Source organism: Haemorhous mexicanus, chromosome 2 (genome assembly GCF_027477595.1).
Source record: "Haemorhous mexicanus isolate bHaeMex1 chromosome 2, bHaeMex1.pri, whole genome shotgun sequence".
NCBI lineage: Eukaryota > Metazoa > Chordata > Aves > Passeriformes > Fringillidae > Haemorhous > Haemorhous mexicanus.
The window spans coordinates 63,952,625-63,968,790 of NC_082342.1; positions in this window are offsets into that span (position 1 = coordinate 63,952,625).

Below are 16,166 nucleotides of genomic sequence, written 5' to 3' on the forward strand. Positions count from 1 at the left end.
ATTTATTTGAAAATTTTGATTACTCTTTCTAGACATATAAATAGTTCTTCATTCTTCAACACTGTTCACTGTTGCTAGAACTATGAACTTCTGAAACCCATTATTATATGTAATGATGTCTGGGATGTAATCCAAAATTTCTAACCTAATTATTGTAATTATGATTTTTCTTTTTTTTTTAAGAATGAAAATGGAGAGGAGAGAATGAAAATCATGTTTTCCCCCCACCCTCTGTCTCTCCAGATTGTTAGTTTTATAGAGGCTGTATCTTTTTAAACCTATGAAGTGTAATTAACGCAACTGTGCCCCGACCTCAGGTCTCTACTTCCATAACATCAGCAGTAGCAAGGAAGCATAAGATTTCTATGGTACTACTCCTACACCTCAAGTTATGGATGTACTTAAGTGCTTTGCTGATTTTGACCTAGATGAGGAGCTGGGAGGGAACTTGCTACTTGAGCCGTGTACAGTGGTTGTTGAATGTCTGTAAATTCCACCTCATTGATCATCATATTTAAAGTAGTCATATTATTTCACCACTTGCTAATTGATATTCACCCTCCAGTGATGGAGAAAAAAGCTTAAGTGCGGTTGTGTTGTTGCTATTGTCAATTTTTTATCAATTTTGCTAAATTTTTGTCACCATATTTTAGGTAGGTATATTACAAAAAATGTTTGTTAGACCAAACATTTGGCTGATAAACTCTTTTCTTTCAGCAACTAAATTTTCTTAAAGTTTAGTTAATTGGGTGTAGATTTAAGATGGCCAGCACTCAAACACTTCACTAATAGAGTTGCATGCTTTACTGATCTTAACAGTTGAATGGTATATTTCATTTAAGTTCATTTGCATAATTTGCTGATTAAACTACATGTTTAATCTGTTGACCTTTACACTGTACTTATCCTACATTTACAGAGATTTAATCAATGTGCAGATTTTACTGAACGGAGCAGACATCTCAAAGCTTACATAGCCCTCAGAAAATTCATTTAAACTATCAGCATGCTGTCTCATTGCTGTTTGTTGGTGTTCCTTCTCTTTCTCCCTCAGGTTCACTGGATGGAAAATCAAAATAATCCACACAGAAAATAAACAAACAATATCCATATTTACCACAGTCTATATCTAGTCCTGTAGTTAAGGATGCAGAAACACTGAGATCAAAATTTTCAAGGTTGTAAAATCAGCAAAATCAGATCCAAGGAGCAGGAAAACAGGCCTGCTGTTCTTACCATTCAGTGCATGTCTGATTCACTTCTATGATCACTGGCTCCCAAAATGCTTCCTATAACACTGATAATGACACATTTTGAGATGAAAGGAGCTGAACAAAGTATCCCTTACAACTTCTTTGTTCATAAATAACTGCACAGTGTTCACCTGAAAAGTGAGTCCCGACAGAAAGCACTACAGCACTGCTACTAACAGCATTCTCCCTATTGTTGTGGTCTCCTTTTTTTGGGGCAAAAATACAAAACCAAAGAAGACATTTTTGTCAAAGGCCATATCCAAATGATTCTTTGTGGCTCAGTCAGGGAGTGACTTTTTTACAAAATAAATATTTCATCCTCAAAACACTTTTTTAACTTCTCTCATCTTCCTATAACCAAAGAATGAAGTGCTCAAAAATTTCTATTCTCAAAACCAATAAAATAATTCCCTCTTTTTTTCCCCCCTGCTATTAGTCACTTAGGAAGTGAGGGTCAAAATCACTCAGAAAAAATACAATGAGCATGAGGATACTACCTAGAATATTTAAAGAGAACATAATGAACCAGATTCTGGGTGCATCTGAAGGCAATCACCAGGATGGAATCCTGTGCAATATACTTTCAGATGACTCTGTATGAGCAGGGATTTGGGCCAGAATTATCCATTCTGTGATTCTGTAAAGATAACAAGTCATGTTCTAAGCACCTCAGAGCAACTTTGGCTGCACTTACAACAGATCTTCGGGGATGTAGTTGATTGCCTGAAGACTAGATCATGGAGCTGGGCCCAAGACAGCCTTGTGTTGTCTTCAAAGTGCATCTGTCAACCTCCTGACCTATATGCAGTGCTATCCTGCTCCAAGTCATAAAATTGACTCTCGTGTGGGAGTCATAAATGCTAGGGAGCTGCCTAGGGCAGGAGAGCCATAGACTATCTACCACTAAATGTAAGAATGACATTTGTTTAAGCTATGATGTTGTTGATAAGATTTCTCTCTTTCGTCAGTCAATTTGAATCACAGCTCATGACCAACACTGCTGAGAATTTGCTTTTCTGTTTAAATAGAGAAATACAAGCTAGTGTTTCTTTCAGAAAATTAGGTGGAAATTTACAGAAGAAAGCCATGGAAAAGTTTCCAACTTGTTCAGTTTGACAATCCACTTCTATACTCTATCTGAGATTTATGTTGTGTAGGGAACACTATAAACTGTGAAGCAAATACTGCAAGGCCTTATGAATGTGACAAGCTGGCCTGTGGTGAGCTTTTTGAGAGTTTAGTGAAAGGGAACATGAAGAGCTTTGAGAGAGGATCATACACTGTATTGGAGAAAACCTCAAGGAATTTATACTGTAGCTGAACCAAGGTAACCAGCGGGAAAAAGAGGTTGCTGATACAAATTCAGTCCCAGATGGGCAGCTCAAGGCTGGCCCAGTTGGTAGCAATCTGGATACCTGAGGGCTGTTAGCAAAAATCACAGCATAACAGAAACAACTGGAATTAAAGCTGAAGAAACAAAATAAGAGATGGCCAAAAAAGAAAAATGTCTGGGAGTTACTGAAATGGAGACCCAGAGGCAGTCAAAACTGATGAAAGTAGAAAATGTTCATGAACTGCTATGGAGGAGAGGTAGTGAACAAGATCCCAAGAGCCTCCACCAGCTGCAATCACCATCTTTGGTAAATTACATCTGTAGAATGACTTGTAGCTATATGATTGCATCTGTAGAATAGCACCTGTAGAATAACTTATATATCTAAGTAGTTTTATGCCCACTGAAAGTCTGTACAGCTGGCATAAGGCAGCAAAACTCTGTAAAGCATTCCTTTAACTGTCCAAGCAGGCAGACTAAAGACTATTTTTTCTCATCACCCTATTTCCAGGTGAACTTTTTACAATATATGCTGCATAGGAAAAACTATATTTAGCAAGTTCAGTACCATGATGGTATTTTACCACCAGTAATTATGGAACTTGCTGAAGCAAGAAGGGAAGGAGTTTTAGGAAAATATCTATGAATTATATACTTTGATGTGATAAAAGCAAGGAATCCTTGGTCAATGATGAATTAATGACTTTTTTTTACCTCTTAGGTAGTGTTGCCATTGCAAAAAATGAGAGAACTTTAAGAAACTCATAGAGATTGAAAAAATAAATACAAAACCTGTCTTACCCATAAGCATTTGAAAACTACTTTTCAGCAACAGAAAAAAGGGCAAAAAATAGAAATTATGCATCCCTCATTTATGATGTTCTTTTTGAATACTCTAGGTAGTTCCCATATGCTCATTGTTTTCTTTCTGAGTGATTTTCACCATGATGCATAAAGAAAGAAAGAGAAGAAAAGCGAAACAAATCAGAAATGGGCTTAGCTTCCATCTTCCAACTCATATAACACCCAGTTTTCATGTGGATCAGAAAAGCTTCTGCACACATAACATCATATGCTGGTAAAGAGTGAACCTGAATCTCAGATTCTCCAGGGAAATGCACAATAGAAATTACTGTAAATTTTAAGTATGCTTAAGGTGAAGGGAAACAAATACTTCTTATCAAAGGAGATATAATCCCAGGTCAAATAACAAGAATTGCTGTAAAAAAAATACAAGTGCCAGTGCTAACTAATATATCAAGAAGGTAGGAAACGCCCCTTCAATGAAAACTGACTATGACCTGTGCGGTAAATTACAGCAATAATTGCATGAATTTCATAAGCTGCAGTGACAGAAATATTCTGTTAAAAACTTGGTATTATGATATAGAGGAAAGAATTTCTGGAAGAAATTAGGAAGGAAACAGAAAGTTTATGAGCTTCATGCATTTAGTGTGACTGTAAAAAAAGATATATAATAAGTGACTGCACCTGATGCATCCCTCCTCATAAAATTATTCTTATTAATCTATTTCATGTTTTTTGCATAAAGTATCTAAAAGAAACTCCTCTTTGAAAACAGGAGTCTGTAGGGAAACACCCACCTGACAGAAGCTGTGCTGCCGGTGGCAATCCACAGATTGTATGTGCTAAGTACTGAGCTGAGCCAAAGCACACCTACCTTCCACAGGTTCTCTTGGGCTATAGCAAAGTTAGGATTAGTTTAAGAAACATTTTTTCTAGTCTAATAGCCAGAGTGAAATAAAGGACTAACTGTGGTAGATGTATTTTCCAAAGAAGAAAAGGACTGTAGAGATCTGTTTCTTTTTATGAAGGATGGGTTCTCTGGAACTAAAATAGATATACACAATCTGACCAAAGCAGAGAAACATCCTTGCCTCTGGTACCCTTTTCTCTCTTTATATATGTGTCTCATATTACATTTACACTGATGTAGACTGAAGGTAAATTGCAACAACATACAGCAAACTGTAAATATGTATTCAGTTTAAAGGTATGGTAATTCTTAAATTAGAAACCTTTAGATGACTGATGTAGTGCACTGTAACTCAATACAGTAGAATTCCTAAAAAGAAGAGAGAATGTTTTCATTAATGGAATACTTAAGATACACCATTGATACATCTTGGACACATTAAATAAATCTATAAATCTTGTAAATTCTGTGCTTAAGGTAGACCAGAAAGTCTTCTGGTAGTCTGAATTACCTACAAAATACTTAGCAAAGTGCAGTACACTGAATGGCCTGCCTGAATTCATGTGGGTCCCAGCATGATTATGACAATCTGATGCCTCATTTTTAAAATTTTCATAAAAACTGCATATGATGAAGAAAAAAACCAAAACCAAAACATAGATTTTAGTTTGTTGGAGTATTTTTTCAGTTTGTTTCCGCAAACTGGTGATCAAAAATACTGTACTCACTTTATTAACATGGAGTATAGTGTGACTACCAATTTTATTGAAATCCAACTGGATCATCAAAGTATGCAGCTGAAACCATAAAATATCCAATTGGAACATCAAAGTACACACTGTAACACATCGGCAATATTTGTACGTTTTGAGGCATTAAAATCTGCAGCTGAATCAATAAAATATTGTTTATCAGAAGAGGATAAAAATCCCAAACAATGATATTGTGCAAGTGAATTATGAAGATGTGAAATCTGGACAGCAAAAAAGATCAGATATTATGCAAACATTTTATGTACTATAGTGTAAGTTGAGTAAAAGATACATTAAACCAAAACGAACATTTGCTAAACAGTGTTTCAGAGTGCTATGCCAGGCAACTTTGAGTAGCATTTCTTAGCTGAATATTTACATAGTGTGGCTGCAGTTATGCTTTTTGCATACTGCTAGCAAAACACATAACCAGGAGACAAAATAAAGGATGATCTTTTTGATGGAACCTTCATGGCTGCCATGTGTTATGCTTGTTTTTAATATCATACCTCATCTTGTTTTGGCAGTCCATGAGAACAGTCATTATTTAACATTATTTGGACTCTATTTTAGTTATCTTCCTACTGGAGAATGCTGTTGATTTTCATCAATACATTATCTCCATTCATAATTTCACAACCCAAGATTTGAGCCTAGATCTGAAATTTATGTAAGTCATATGTAAGTCAGTCCAGCTCCACTGAACTCATGATTCATACAGACAAAGTATTTATGTCAACTCTGTGTCTGATCTTCCCAATGGAAGTCTGAGACATTTTTATGAAGTTTCACTTCCTGCATCAATTTGCATCATATAAGGGGCAGATGTGCCTGAGTGTTCCAACTGCTGTGCAGTGATGCAAAGCAGTTAGAAACCCAGCTTCCTATGCCAAGTTTGTAGCTACTTTGGCATGCTGGAAGAGTGCAGAGCAAGAAGACTGTATCCATGAATGTAAATTCGTGCCTCCTGCAGCTATGTCATTTGATTTAAAGTTGATTACCCATTCACGCCTTCAAATTTGTTATGTATAGTATGATTTCCTTCTCTTTTGCCCACAAATTCTTTTTTTTTTTTTCTTACTATTCACAATGAATACAAAGATTTCTTTAGGTTATATATAAAGAGAAATCATACAGACTTTACAGACTATACTTGTGTAAGAACAACTCTGGGAATGACTACATGAAAAGAATAACTCCATTAAAGTCAATGGATTACAGCAATGAAGCTGTAATACAGTTACAGAACAGGAACATAAACATCAGCAGGGAAATAAAAACATCTTTCTACAAAACAGGAAATGTCCAGACTAAACAGGAAGATACTGAATCTTTTGGAAATAGATTTACTGAAAATTAGTTGTTTCTATATGGTGAACAAGACTGTATATTCTAAAGTGTTAGATGTAGGCAACCAGAAAATACAAACTAAATAGAACAACCTTTAGATGATTTGAAAGAGTAAATTTCTGAAAGCATGTTCTCTGTCTTAAAAATTAACAGCTTTTGTCAGTGTTTGTGAAATCCATAAGCTCTACATAGTGACATTCTTGACTTTTAAGATTTTAAAATTTATTTTACATTAAAAAATAATAATTTTATGAATAGGAAATATCAAAGTGTTATTCTACCACATTTTCAGAGTGCAACTTGTTGAAAAGATTAAGTGTTATTATTATTATTAATCAATTTATATAAGAAAAAGCCATGTTTGGGTACCTATTTTAGAAACGTACTATAGGATGAAATAAAACATACTTTAAAAAAAAGCTATTATTCTTGTCACTGTAAAAGAATTAAAATGGCAAGCCCATATGGAAACATATCCATTATTAAGACCCAAGGTTAGGTAAAGGTAGTCCTAAAAGGAATGTACTTTTTTTCCTTTGGTGTTTCACTGGGATAACCATTAAAAGCCTCTCTCTGGTCATGCTACTATGCCTGAAAATTTTCTTCAGTCTTTTCCTGTCCTCCATCATATATTTTTTGTTCCCACAGGAGGTTCATTGTCACCACGAATTTTCAGGAAAGTAATCTGAAGTTCATACCTACTCAGTGGCTGTAACTACTTCTAGAGAGTAATGCAGTGTCCTTTCGCAGAAATTTTACTGTCCCTCCAGAGGCTCCTAGAAAAGAATATCCCAGCTTGCTGGGCCAAGTCATTGCTGGGCCGCCCTCACTCTCCTTCCCTGAAGCTCCATTTGGATGGAACTTACACAGGACTTTAACTCTAGTTTTTGGAGCTATCACCCACAATTCTGGTTGACATCCTGCCTACATGTAAATACACTACATGAAGAGGCACACCTCGTGCTCGTTAAGGTTTGCAAGTGTTTGGGCCTAGCTGTAAGGGGTATCAGTTATTGGTGAGAGCTTTAGCGTTGCGCTTTTTCACACCTTTCATACTTATCAGTCATTTGCATTTTGTATTTATTATCACAGAATCACAGAATGGGTCAGGTTGGAAAGGACCACAGTGGATCACCTGGTTCAACCTCCCTGCTCAAGCAGAGCCATCCCAGAGCATGTGGCACAGGATTGTGTCCAGATAGTTCTTGAATTCTCCAGAGAGAGAGACTCCACAACCTCTCTGGGCAACCTGTTCCAGTGCATGGCCACTCACACAGTACAGAATTTTTTCCTCATGCCCAGGTGGAACTTCCTGTCCATCAGCTTCTGCCCACTGCCTCTTGCCGTATTGCTTGGCATCACGGAGAAGAGCCTGGATTCATCCTTCTAGCACTTCAGATACTTACAGACATCAAGTAGTTCCCTCACAATCAATTATATTTTATTTCTGAAAGTTAAGAACAGCATAGTTCCCAGTAAAATGCCTGTTTAAACTAAGAATGTCATAAATTCTGTTTCACAAGCATGTATCCTTTTCAAGCACGTACTGGTGGTATGACAGCACTTTTCAGTGGTAACAATATTTGTTCTACCAGACTTTGCTGGCTATCAAGCTGGCACAACATTTCTTTACCACCTGTTTCCATTGCTATTTCTGTTATGCATCAGATTTTCTGTGTTTCTGCAGTTACTTATTTTTTTCATTGTATCATTCTCCCTACATTTTCTTTTTATTAGTACTATAACATATACGTGTTTTGTACCAGCTCTTCTGTTCATCCCCACTTAATTTTCTAAGAATTTCATTGGAATTTTTTTTTCTAATTTTATGACTACCTGACAATTTTATTGTTGTTGACTTCTGGACTTTTTTTGAGTTACCTTGTGCCTTTATTCTTCATCCATCGGAGGTTTTAACATTACTCTTTTACATCCTCTCCCATTTGAATCACTATTTCATCAGAATGCAAGAAAATTCTGTTTGATTCTACTGATGTCTGAAATCTTCACACACATGTGTGAAAAGAACCCTGGATGGTCCTCGTAACACACAAAAAAAATATATATGCTAAGATATAATGTTATGGATTTTTTCCCCCAACTAGGCTAAATAATGTGATTGGAAACTGGCAGTAATTTTCAAAACATTTCAACAAAATCCTATTTAATGATTATTACCCATAGGGTATTAAAAGCTGAAGATGTAGATGCAATGAATTAACAAAAAACAAAGGATAAGTCCTCAAAACTCAAATTATGAATTCCCTTGCTAATAAGGTCCCTTAGGTACCTCATGTATTTATCTCTGGGCATGACTAAAATCTGCCTGATTCTAATTCTACATGGACATACCTAGACATTCATGAACTAGATATTCCTGTGTATTTGATGTAGAGCTACAGATAGACTAGAAGCCAAATAACTAAATTACCTGCTTAAAATACAACTTATTAAACAGGAAGATTTGAGTGATTGGTGCTCCAAGACACCCAAGATCAGAGCCTCTGCTTTCAGAGAAGGGTGAACAAAAAAGATGTAGAAAGTCTCCTTCAGGCAAAGAAGATTTTCTACCGCAAAGAGTTTCCCCTTTTGTCTGGAGATACTGACCTTGCAAGTATTATGTCCACTAAGATATATGCCAGATTTTAGTTAGTGAGAAGAGTGCCATGTACCTACATAGAGCTGAAAGCTAGAGATTATGAGCTGGGGACTTCAGTCATAAACTTCTATTCAAAATTTCCTGTTACCTAGCTTATAAGAAACGCTCAGAATTTCCTAAGGGCTATTGTGAGTCACTCAACTCTGCAGACATGACACAGAGAATTGAAGGCTTTAATTCACTAAGTAAGACATATAATTTTAAGGCACTGTGACAGCTTTGAAATTGATGAGGACAGAGAGTAGAATTGAACCTTGAGTTCTGATTAGGCATTTTTCAGATTAAGGAAAATAGAAAAAATCAAGACAGGTATTAGGGTATTAGTTTTTGCATCAGAAGAAAACCTGCCTACTAAAAATAGTCTTTTTTTTAATCAAACTTTATGAGCAAGAGAAAAAATTATATTGACAGAGGACTAAAAAAGAACTAAATTAATATGCATTTCTAAAATCTCTAAAAGAAAACACAAAAAAAAACTGTCTATACCAATTGTCCAGACTACCTGTAGTCTGACTGATAAGCTCTCTAAGAGGACATTCAAATAATGCATGCATATGAAAACGAAAGTAACTAAAAGTAGGTCCTGGTTCAGTGGTTGCTGAAGCTGGTGGCAATAGGACAAAAGTGTGATTTCAGTATTTAAAGGCCATGTGTGTCAAGTGTCTGCAGAACTACCAGATCTTTCTGCTGTATTCTTCAACCTTGTGCTGTTTCCCTATGTTAGCTCTGTAAATTTCACTGAGCTATGACATATCTTTCTGGCATTAACAGATTACTTCTCAGTGCATTCACTCTTGTGTAAGAAAATAAGTGTATAGACTACCCCATGCTATACCAGGAAACAAATTATTATACAGAAAAATATTCAAATAGTTGGTGTTCCATTAAAAAAGAGGGTTTTTACAGAAAAGAAGCACTCAGAATAAATGTCTGTCCCCATATGGGTCAAAGTGATTTTACACATTTTCTAAGCCCTGTTTCTGATGTCTGTCAGCACTCAGCATACAACACCAAGCAGTAAATCTTATCTGATAAAGAGAGCAATATGAAGTGCAATTGTTATTATTATTATTATTGTAATTTTGGACAAAAGATTAATGCAATATATGAAGCACATAAAGGAGAAAGGGAGAATGCTAAAGATCATTAGATTACTGGAGCCAGAGAAAGGAAAAAATCCCAGAAGGTGTTAGTCAACCCATTAAGGGATCTGGACCTTTCCAAGTCAAATTGTGCCATCCCCATTAAATTGTGTTATATTAGTTTCATCTTTATGTTGTTCCATTTTTCTATATCAGTACCTATGGTGATATGTGTGCAACTTCTAATCACAAATTCTACTTAATGAAGGTTTACCTTGTGAATTTATTCCTAAATCTACTCAGAATGACTGGTGTCTCTCTGGGTGCACTATGTAGGATAATCCAATGTTTCTCCAAAATTGCAGGTTTCATTCATGGAAAACTATGACAATCTCAGGACCCAGACCAGAGAACATGTAACAGGCAAACAGAAAGCAGGTAAGGTTTTACAGGACAAGAAAACAAAACCCCATCCATCAATTTCATTAACAGTATTATATCCTAGCATGTTGAAGTCTAGGTACAGCTACATTCCTTGCATCATCCCTTTCTTAGAATAATTTTTTTTTGCAAATGCAAAAATAAATAAATTAAAATAGAAGGAAATAATACCTCATAAATATTTTCTCCTGAAAATAAATTTATGCAAAACAACTGTAACATAACTTCCCTACAGGTGTTTTTTGAGTAATATACAATTCCACTGATTAAAAAAAAAAAGTCATTGCCAGCTCATTTCATAAGGATTTGGCATTTCCTGTTCAATCCCATAACTACCCAGGAGAGTCTCAACAAGGACAGAAGTTTTTTGCAGGACAAAACATGTGAATTTCAACATTAAATAAATATTTAGTATTTTATATAGATCTAATATCGTTTGTCTACTTAAAAATGCATTATTTCTGTTTCTGTCCATAGTGTCAAAGAAAATCACTTCCAAATGATTGCACTTTAAAAGTACTATATACATACTGAACATTTTAAAGAATTGTAACTTAAAGTGACTTGCTAAAATTAGCCCTGAAAATGGATGCCAAAGACAAGTGGAACAGAAGAAAAGAAAAGCATTCTTGACAACTAATTTCTCCTTTGTATTTTCAATTCTTTTTTTACTTCATTTTTAGCCCTTCTTTCAGTAAAGCTGAAGTTTTAATTCAATGGGACTTAACTTTTCTGATGTGTTGGCATAAATTATCTAAAACAAGTTCCTGAATCAGTTCTAAGTCTTTAATGTACATGCAGAAGAGCAAGGATTTTATTTTCATATGACTTGGAAAGGACCTCAAAGACCATCTAGTTCCAACCTCTCTGCCATGGGCAGAGACCCATGGTCTTTCACTAGACCAGGCTGCTCAAAGACCCATCCAATCTGGCCTTGAACACTGTCAGGGATGAAGCATCCATAACTTATGTGGGTGACTTGCTCCTGTGCCTCACCACGCCCACAGAAAGAAATTTCCTGCCAATACCCCATATAAACCTTCTGTCTTTCCATTTCAAACCATTCCTCTCTGTCTTGTCACTACTTGCTTGTCTCTTTCCTTTCTCATAGGCTCCCTTCAGGAAAGGGAGGGCTGCAAATAGGTCACACAGAAGCCTTCTCCAAGCTGAACAAACCTAAATCTCTTAGCCTTTCCACACAGGAGAGCCCAGAAAAATATTGGTTTTCTTGGCTGTAAGTGCACATTGCCAGCTCATGTCCGTTCTATGATTCTATGATGAAATAATTTAATTGTGGGTGTAGGGTTTTTTCTTCTTCCTATTGTTAAATCTTTATTCTCTTTTTTTTGACATCAAAGTTATTTGCATAGAAGCTAATAATTATGTCACAAATATTATATTAGGTAATGAACAAATAAGATGACATCTGTTAGCTTTGGGAACCATCTGTTAGACTGGGGAATTATGGATGTGTTGTTAAATTTATATTATATTAATTTTAAACACAATAGGAGGGTGTAATAGGCAGTACAAGAGACCAGTTCTCTCTGACTTCTCTCATGAAAAGCAGGAAGGGTGCCTGTAGTCAAGATAATTGCTATAAAAACAAAAAGGAGAGGTTCTATTTGTCAAAAACAGAAAAAAATAATAAAAAAAAAAAAAACCAAAGAAACAGTTTTTGCATGGTCATTGGTATTGGATTAGATATACATTTGAAAATACCTATTTAAGAAGGCATTTAAGCGCATGCCAGACTAGAAGCACACAGTTAAATGTGAGGTAAATTACCAAAACATGATGGGGATTTCAAGAAATAGAAACTTCATAGCACAAACTATTCCTTCACTCTTCATTGTCAGAGTCAGACACTTTGACTTTTATTAGGAACTTTTGATGCTAAAATTATATAATAAGTAAATCTTTTTAAAAGTTAACATATCAGACAAATTTAAGCACAATCTGAAAGTAGCAATACTGTTGGAGGTAGAAAATACAAAAATTTTCAGAGGAAATACTGCTGCAATGTCAGGTTATATATGAATATATGCACAACATAGTGCATAATAATATGTATTATGTATTGTATATATACACATGCACTCTGAGCTTGAAGCACTTCCTTCTTACATGTTTTGGACAGACGCAAAACCAAAGTTCTTAGAATGACTTGCAACACTGATTTGATTCCTGTTCCTAAATTCACAGAAGTTTATTCAAATAGCATAATGCCAATTGCTGAGCAACTGCAATACTGATTAGTTATCTGAAACACAGTTTAGTGTTTCCTCTACTTTCTGCTCCCTTGGAAGGTAGGCATGTTAGGTATTTCACTGCTTCAATTTAGGCTTTGCCAGAGATTTAAGACCATGTATGGTTTTTGTAAACCATGCTTTATATCATCTCTCTCTCACAGCTCATATAGGTTCTCATATGTTTTTCCCTATATTTCTTTCGTGCTTCAGGCAATTAAATCAGTTGATTCCATTTTATTCTTTTCAGCTTCATTTTTCTCTATACCATCCTGCAGAATGACTTACATTTATGACTTTACCTCAGTTCTTCTAACTTAAGATTCCTCTTTAGACATTTATTTCTCCAGAAGCCATTGAACTTACTTGACCCTTCCTGTCAAATTTAACAGTGGTAAAAAAAGCCACAAAGAAGTTCTTTTGAGAAAAGGAAGGTTAGAATAGTTATTAAAACATCATCGCAGTCATTACCTTAAATTCTATTTCATCCACACTTTCCTCAGTCAGTCATTGTCAAATTCGTTTGCAGATTCCTCATAGCAGAACAGCAGTTTTTCCCCCTCTTTTAAAGGCATTCTAACACTCTGGAAGTGCCCTGTAAATAAAAGATTTTGGGAATACAATGCATTTCAATGCAATTCCTATGCATTGATTAATATTGCAGACAGCAGCTGAGGTAAGATAAGATTCAACCCATATACCAGTTTACTGAGACCTAGACTGGTGAATTAACTTGATTTGTTTCATTGTGATTAAATCAGGGATTGGATCTCACAGTTTTTATTTTATTTTAATTTTGTTTTTACTTCTCAGATAACCTAATGAAAAACATTCATAATAAAAGGTAATTGACAGGAAAGAAACCTGAATAGTTTCAACTGTGCTCCACTAATTAATTTAATTTCTGCTTAAATGGAACTTATCAAATAGATATTTTTTTTAAACAGATGACAGAATTATCCTTGGAAAAGAGACATTTTCGTATGATTTGTCCTCTATTGAAAGCTTCACTATAAATATTCACATCTAGATTTAGTCCTAATATAGAACCTTAAAAAAATATAAAAAGAAACAATACTTTATCTCTTATGTCCCAGAAACTCTGGATTATTCCTAATATCCAGAAGTTCTCTCAATGTTATAATTTCTGTATATCTTCTGTATACAAAATGTGTCATACTGTACTAGATGCTATTGCTAAACAGACGCTCTAGTTCTAAAGTTACTTGAGAAACTTCTAATTGTATTTTCCAAGGAAATTTATAGCAACAACAGAGCGATATAAGATGAGATCCTCCTGTCTTTAAATCCTATGAATCTGCTTGGAGAACATTAGGAAGGAACACAATTAAATAATTCTATCTGTTCTCAGTCTTCAAAATGTCTCTAATTTTAAAAACATCTTTTGTATTAAAACAAGATCTTATTCTTAGAAATTCTGGCTGATTCTAAACCTATCATGAACTATGGCCAGCTTATAGACAGTGACACCAGTACACAAGGGTGTGGTATGAATTATTATATGCTTAATCCTAGTACCATTCCTACTACCAATAATATAACTGAACCATGTACTTTATGTCAACTTAGGTAACTAGCTTCCAGAACATTTTTACAGCTTTTATAATTAATAAAAACATCCAGAGGCAAAAGCAAAACAAAACGAATCTTCAGCCATCAGTATTATATGAACCATGCTGAGAAGTCTGCAGGCTAGGATAAAAAGACTTGACATAGAAAAAAAAAAGATAAAAACAAGTACTGTACTAATGTAGAGAGGAACTAATAAGAAATAATTCTAAATCACAATTGTACTCCTAAATGGAATATACACTACATTGTAAACCTGTCCTAAACTTTTAATTTCTAAGCTACACAAAAAGTGGGCAAAATACATCACAGCTTTTAAGAATATGAGTTTATTTGGAAACTTTTTGTTAAATAACACATTCAAGATTAAGCTGTGTCATCATTGGCAGATGAATGTTTTATTGATAGAATGAAGGTAAAGAGTTGGGGGAAGTGCAAGTAGAAGACATCTCTCAGCTTTCCTGCTGCATCACGTCAGCATTGTTTTTGGATTCCTTAACCATTCAGGGCTCACTGTGGAGAAACATTAAACTCCTACACGTTTCTGATATCCCATCAATGTTTTTCATTCTCCATAGGAAAGCTTCAATGAAAACTGAGCTTCACAGAGTATTCCATTATGAAATTTTCATTTCAAATATATTCCAAAACCATAGCTTAACTAGACTAAGTTATTGGGGGCTTTCAAAATATAATTCATTCCTGATCCACTGAAAAGGAGGCTGTTCATAGCTTAAATATAACTGGGTATTAAGTAAGAAGAATAAGAGAATTGTGCTTTTTGAGAGCAAAAAGTGGCTTTTGTTTTTTTTTTTTTTTAATTCTTCCATAGAGTTCACAATAGAAGCATGATTTTTCCTTTATCAAATATGAAAAGTGAATACACTCTCTGGTTCTAACTTCCCAAAAGAATAGGACTGACAATTTACTCGTTTCATGAATGAGTTTCATTCAGAATCCTATTCGTTCTTCACTGTAAAAAAAATTTCAAAATCCTTCCAGGCTTGGATTTGTCTTCCATCTGCTGCTAGATATAACCCTTCCCTCAAAAGAGATCTAGAAGATTATTCTGTAGTTGAATTACCAAAAAAATTAAGACTATATTTAAGTGTAGCTATGCAAAGGGTGAATGTATACATAAATGTGCAAGAAAGAGCTTGAAGACTAGCAAGAAAAGAAGAAACTAAGAAGGAAGACCTGTTTAATGTGTTTGGGAGGGCCTTTTACTACATTGCAGTACACCAACATTGAATGATGCATTTTGTTACTCTATGTATTAGCAGTTCTGCCTGAAAACATTATAAAAACCCTGCATTTGTTATCACAGTGCCAAGCCAACAGCATTTGTCTTCAAGAAACATCTGTCGGCACTTGCAGGGAGGTGATCACCTAAAAAAAATTAAAGGCAGTTGAGTGCCTTCCCAAGAAAACCATTAAATAAAAAATGCTACTGCCAGAATTCACAATATTAGTGAGTCTTAGCATCCATCCTGAAAGAATTTTCTCTTTAAAAGATACCGAATGCATTTATCATGGTTTAATTTTTCTGCATCGTTACTTTGACAGTGCTAAAAACTACAGATCTGTGCCATTAAAGCAAGTGAGATGGGAATATTCTATACTTGGTACACTGTCAAGGTTTTATGACTATAACAAATTAATGTCTAGCTAGTTGGCTAAATTCGGTTAATATGTACAGAAAAACATATTCTTCTTTACCCATAAATCCAAAAGGTAAAA